At 38.9% G+C, this 6,924-nt stretch overlaps 1 pseudogene across 1 annotated transcript; it reads left to right on the top strand.

Moving 5' to 3' along the window:
* The first annotated feature begins 237 nt into the window (after positions 1-237).
* Positions 238-1,572, top strand: LOC103268423 (annotated as a pseudogene). Its single transcript, XR_002482410.1, has one exon. The product of XR_002482410.1 is annotated as a growth hormone-inducible transmembrane protein pseudogene (transcript).
* The last annotated feature ends 5,352 nt before the right edge of the window (positions 1,573-6,924 follow it).

The raw sequence follows: 6,924 nt of genomic DNA, 5'->3' as shown, positions 1-6,924 counted from the left end.
GGATTATATCTTCATATACTTTCTCCAGAGTGCTCCTACTTTTTCCTTCTCAGGAATATAGATTTAGTCTCTCTACATAATCCCATACCTCTCGAAGGCTTTGTTCATTTTGTTGTTGTTGTTGTCCCCACCCCCCTCCCCCCTCCCAAATCTCATGTTCGGCTTTGTTCATTTTTTAAAAATTCTTTATTTGGAGGGAGGTGGGAGTGTGCGGGCGTGTGCGTTTCACCAGCCTGGAAGGGGAACTGCACGATGGAGGTGACCGGGTACTGAGCATTTCAGATCTGCTTGATAAACCTGGCATACCACCATGCTGGCTGCAAGGCTTGTATGTCTCTGGACGCTACCTTCTAGGGTTTTCCATCCAACTTTCACCAAGGCCTCCCCCGTTGTGAAGAATTCCGTTGTGAAGAATTCCATCACGAAGAATCAATGGCTCTTAACACCCAGCAGGGAATATGCCACCAAGACAAGAATTGGGATCCGGTGTGGGAAAACTGGCCAAGAACTCAAAGAGGCAGCTTTGGAACCATTGATGGAAAAAATATTTAAAATTGATCAGATGGGAAGATGGTTTGTGGCTGGATGGGCTTCTGTTGGTCTTGGAGCATTGTGCTACTATGGCTTGGGAATGTCTAATGAGATTGGAACTATTGAAAAGGCTGTAATTTGGCCTCAGTATGTGAAGGACAGAATTCATTCTACCTATATATACTTAGGAGGAAGTATTGGTTTAACAGCTTTGCCTGCCTTGGCAATAAGCAGAACTCCTGTTCTTATGAACTTCATGATGAGAGGCTCTTGGGTGAAAATTGGTGCAACCTTTGCAGCCATGATTGGAGCTGGAATGCTTGTACAATCAGTATCATATGACCGGAGCCCAGGCCCAAAGCATCTTGCTTGGTTGCTACATTCTGGCGCGATGGGTGCAGTGGTGGCTCCTCTGACGAGAATAGGGGGACCTCTTCTCATCAGAGCTGCATGTTACACAGCCGGCATTGTGGGAGGTCTCTCCACTGTGGCCATGTGCACACCCAGTGAAAAGTTTCTGAACATGGGTGCACGCTGGGAGTGGGCCTGGATCTCGTCTTTGTGTCCTCGCTGGGATCTATGTTTCTTCTACCCACCGCTGTGGCTGGTGCCACTCTGTACTCAGTGGCAATGTATGGTGGATTAGTTCTTTTCAGCATGTTCCTTCTGTATAATACCCAGAAAGTAATCAAGCGTGCAGAAATAGCACCAATGTATGGAGTTCAAAAACATGATCCCATCAACTTGATGCTGAGCATCTATATGGATACATTAAATATATTTATGCGAGTTGCGACTATGCTAGCAACTGGAAGCAACAGAAAGAAATGAAGTGACTCAACTTCTGGCATCTCTGCTAGATCAGATATCTTGCTTGTTTAATAGGGCAGATATTCATTAAATAGTTTGTATAAGTAGATTTCACTGAAGTTTAGAAGATAAGAACAAGTCACAATGTTTAAAACGTTCCAGTAATGTGATGCTTCAGGTCTGCTTTTTCTTCTGGAGAATAAATTCAGTAGCTATCTCCCACATAAGCACCTACATTTCCAATTCTCATGTTTGAGTAATTTTTGAATGTTTTAATGAACATGAAAACTAAGGTTTGTGTTATGAGAATGTTAAGTATTTTATCTATTTTTAAATTTATTAGGTTAAGTAAAAATTAGCAAACCTGAAAAAAAAATTCTGTATTTGTATCTGACTTGGGTGTATCTAGGGATTGGTCTTCAAACTCTGAAATTATTTCTTCTGCTTATCAAGTCTTTTGTGAAAGCTTGTAGTTGTGTTTTGAAATTCCTGTAGTGAGTTCTTAATTTCCATGAGTTCAGTAGGTCAACTTTCAATTCTTGAATTGTTTTCATGACCTTTCTGACTTGGGACTCCACTTCCTCTTGGATCTTGATGAGTTTCTTTGCCATCCATATTCTGAATTCTGTCTGTCATTATGAACAGTTTGTTCTGTATTTGATCCATTGCTTGGAGCTGGTGTGATAGCGTGGGGCCATGAAACACTGGTTTTTTGTTGCCAGAGTTCTTACACTGATTTCTTCACATCGGAGAGTGCTGATGCTTCTTTCTCTCTCCCTCCTTTTTCTAAAAGTGAGTTTGCTATTTTGGGGATGTCGCTTTTTTTTCCCCTACTTTTTTGTCCTTTATGGGTGTGGCTGTGGTATATGTTGTGATTGGCTTCATTCCTTAGTATTTTCAGAGGGCCAGTGTGCTGAACAGGTTCCCTGGTTACAACTAGAGTTGTACTGTGGTCGTTTCCAGAACAATTAGAGATGCTTTTTCGTTAGGTGTTGTAGTTAGGCCATAGGCTTATAAATGGCATTTAAATACAAGGTCCGGTAACAGCAGCTGCACCTCAGTCAGACTTTTCAAGGACTTCCAGGCCTCAGCCACAGTGATCAAGTGGGAATGACATCCCCAACACTCCTCTGGGAACTAGAACAAGTGATTCCCCTCTTAGGAGAAGCTGCCAAGATGGGAAAGGGTGAAGGGTGGCCAATAGCTTGCTGCCCCCGCTTACTTATTACAGGCAGGTGTTGGGGTCCTGTGGGCTCTGCGGGCAGGTAGCCCGCAATCCATGCAGCCAACATGAGGGTGGGTAATGGGCACCTTGACTCCTTGCTGCTTCTGTTTATTTCAGCTGCAGGGACTGTGCTGGGAACACATGCTATTGCTCTGTTTGGCTGCTCCCTTCCAATCCTGAGGGTGGCAACAGCAGAGGCTGCAGCAGTCACAAAGCATCTGCCCTTCACAGAGGAACTCTGAGTCTCTCCCCTTGGTGGGTGGCAGCATCTGGCACTGAGCTGCATGGGGTTGATGGCCTGAGGGATTCCACATGACCTTAGGCAGTGCCCCTGCACAGTTGCCACTCAGGACTCTATGCTTGTCTGGGGGCTTTGGGGAGGGGTGGGTCACAGAGGCTCTCCTCTTACTTGGATCACCTTCATCTGTGGCAGTGGTGTGGGCTCTTGGGTTTTGTTTTGTTTTGTTTTGTTTTGTTTTGACTCACTCACCCCTTCACCATGTTGAGGGACTTCCACATTTCCTCACCAAGTCCAGGTTGGCAGGCTGTCTAATTTTACTCCTCTGCCTCTTATGGGTCTCCTCGCTTCTCTGTTGAGTTCAGGGTATGTGTTCCTCCTCAGCCTGCTTTGAGTGTGGAGATTCACTTTCTATTTTGGTTCTCTCTGTGAGAGAGGTACACACTGGCTGCTTCTAGCTGGCCATCTTGAACCCCCTCTCCTCATTTAAGTCAATTGTAGCAATTGCCCACCAAGGTACCTCGTATCAGTAACAGTTACTAAATGATGAAGGAGGACAGTGAGAAGTAAATGGTTCCACTCTTCCAAGAGTTATAATTTAGAAATGTACATACAAATTAATATAGTGCAAAATAGATCTGGGCATGTTGGCCCACACCTGTAATCCCAGGTACTTGGGATGCTGAGGTGGGAGAATTGCTTGAGGACAGTTCAAGACCAACCTGGGTAACGCAGCAAGACTCCATCTCTTTAAAAAAAAAAAGTACAAAATAGAAAGTTATAATAGTTATAAGAGAAGTATACAGTGGAATAGACACGGTATCTGGGTAAGCATCATGGAAGAAGTAGCACTTCAGATAGATCTTGATGGATATGGATAGAAAAATTTGGGAATAGGGTATAGCAGGCAAAGAGAAAATTGTAAGCAAAGGCACAAAAGTAGAAAAACCCTTGGTTCCATCAGAAAACGGTGAATACCAAGAGAACAGTAGGAAAGAAAACACGGAGATATAACTCTGGAGTCAGAAATCCCTGTCTACTAATCTTAGTACTCAAACGTACTGTGTACTTTGACAAGTGACTTAAAATCTTTGTGTTGGTTTTCTCCTCTGTAAAATGGGGATAATATCTGTGCCTATCTCACAGGGTTGATATGAGGAGATAGATATATTTTAAAATATATATATTTATGTTTTATACATATATATAAAACAGTGTCTGGCACATAACAAGTGTCATATGTGTGTTTGAAGAAGAGAGAGTGAGAATCTTTTCTGTTGTACTAGAAACCACAGAAGATTTTTGAGGAAGACAGTGAAAAGACAAGAGCTACGCACTAAGAGGGTGATCCTGGAAGTTCAGCACACAATTGATCAGTAGAGAGAGCTCCTAGAAAGGAGAAGTGCCAGCTTGGACTAGGGCATTGGCTATGGGAATGAAAAGGAGAGAGTGAATGTGAGACAGACTGCAAGGTCCCTGTGGCATGCACATATTTTTCAAGTGTTTGAACTAAGGGTATCTCTGTTTTTGAAAAATAAAAGGTCACTTAGAAATAAGTCGAGTGGCCAAGGTGGGGGATTTGGGTTAAAAGCAAAAAAAGAGATGGATTTTAAAAAATGAGACAAATTTTGTTCTGTGGCTTCTTAAACTAATACTAAAGACAATCCAAAAGAGATTTGCTAAAAAAAAAAAAAAAAAAATTAAAATGTATGGTACTTTTATCAGTGGAATAGATTATAATTTTTTCAGGTTATTATGGTAAAGAAAAACATACAATTGTATAAATGTTAGCGTACTTACTTAATCATCAGTAATATTGTGTATACTACCTTTTTATTGAAATAATTTAAAGTTGAAAAATAAATCATTAATTTATTATGATAATTCCTTGAATATATATTTATAGAAGGAGAATGGAAATACAAATATATTGAAGGTTAAGGACTAGAATTTGGTCTTTTATTCATTTTACTTATCATTTTCTGCTGATATATGTACCTCTTGGATGCTGCTAAGCTTGTTGATTTTCTTTTTTCTGTTAATATTGTTTGTATATTCTCTCTATATATTTAAAAACTATCTTGTTAAAATGAAAATAAGGAAGGGAGGGGGCATAAGCCAAGATTTGTTAACTTTAGGTACTACTAAAGCGAGGGAGGGGACTTCTTTTACATTTGGGTAATCTCAAAGGCTTTGCATTGCTTTTCAAAGATGCATTCTTGCACTACCATTTTCTATATTCTATTGCAATTTCCTGATACCATTGTTGAGTTTATTAAGGGTCTCCTCACCATATTGTTTACCCATGTGCAGTTCACTAAGTACTGCCCTATGTGCTAATCCGATCAGCTTTTTCTTATCACCTTGCACCTGCTCTGGCATGGTGATAAAAAGCCAAAAGCCTTTCCTAAAATAATTTAATATGATGCATTGAACATTGTGTTTTATTTAAAATATCCTTTCTCTAGGCACTTATAAACCATACTTCAAGTTTTTAAAGTGAAATTACTAGAGATATTTCCAAGATAAACATGCTGTTTATAGACATAAATATTATAAATTATCAATTGATGAATACATAATGGAATATACATTTACATAATAATAACATCACCAAAAGAGAATGATTAGTAATTTGTAGTCAGTTAGGAAGGACTCTTGTGACTGAAGACTGCATCAGGAATGGGACTGTCTTTTTCACAAATAGGTCTAAAGAACTAGTATCTGTTTTCACTTCTTATTGTGGAAGGAGGTCTGAAACAAAGTATAATATTCTAGAAATGAGAAAAAACACCTTGATGAATTAAGAGCAGATATATGAATGGATGGAAGTCAGTAAGAACTGGTAGTCTCTGCCTCTTATTGGAAAGGACTGAATAGGGAAAACCTTCCAGTCATCAGTTCAGCAAAAAAGTCAAGACTCCCACTGGAGTCTTGGAAGGACCTATGGTTTCTTCAAGTTCAACACAGGATTGTCTTAATAATATTTGTTACCTAAGCTTCATTCTGAAATTGGAGACAAGCAAAAAATCATTTGATGGTGAGAATGCCAATAATTCAGTGTTTTTGAAATATAATTACTTCTCAGCATAGAGTTAACAGTTTGCTATGTGTATCTTCTCCCAATTCCAAAAATGTTGATTCTTGCCAGCTCTATAGTGGGAGACAGAGGGGCTAATTCTTGAGTATAACATCAAGCCAGTGAAACTGGAATGAGATAAAATATATAAAGAATGTATTCTAGTTCCAGGATAGATCAGCATCCTCAACCTTAGATATCATTTTCTCCACACATACCCTGAAAATTCCAAACTAACTGGATTATAAACAAAAAAGTTACCTGCTTTGGCCAGCTGTTTTTTGTTTGTTAACCATGATATTCTCTTCTAGCTATTTGGAGAAGTATAACTTGTACTAGTCAGAAAAGCAGAAGTAAAACCCTCAGTGTTTACAGGAACATTTCTAGGAAATTAAAGCAAGAACTTTATTGTCTGTTGGAAATGGCAATACAAACTTCAGAACTCATTGATATAACTTATATTTTGCTGCTCCTCTGAATTCTTCCAAAAATCCTTATCAGTGCTTTGAAAGGAGTTCAAACAGTAACTGGGTACACAACTATTACAAGGATTTTTTTCATTTTCTTTTTTTGTTCATCAGAAACAAGTTTCTATGATATGCTAAGAATTTTAAATGAGCTGAAGACCTTCTTGCAAATAAGATTCTTAATAGCAAATATAATTATCTGATTTCTAGATGTTTTGATATAACCAGCTGATATGTAAATATAAATACTTTCTAAATTATGAAGCATTACCGAATGTATCTGTTGTAGGTTCACCCTATTCCTATTGGCAGATATGGCGATCATTCATTCATTCAACAAGTATTTGTGTAAGTGCTTACTATATGCCAACTGTTCTTCTAAGTACTAGAGATAAAATAATAAATAAAACTTTCTATTCATGTGAATAATATTTTATGCATACATTAAATACATAAATAAAACTGCATAAACATAAAAAAGAAAAAGAGCTTCAGACAGTGATAAGTATTATGAAGAGAAGAAAAGCAGGCTACTTAGATAGGGTGTGAGGGGTTGCAGGCAGGGAAGAAGGAG

Source organism: Carlito syrichta, unplaced genomic scaffold, assembly GCF_000164805.1.
Source record: "Carlito syrichta isolate Samal-C Ts95f unplaced genomic scaffold, Tarsius_syrichta-2.0.1 Scaffold308830, whole genome shotgun sequence".
NCBI lineage: Eukaryota > Metazoa > Chordata > Mammalia > Primates > Tarsiidae > Carlito > Carlito syrichta.
Note: the sequence above shows the minus strand (reverse complement) of the source record. Positions and strands in the feature narration are given on the sequence as shown.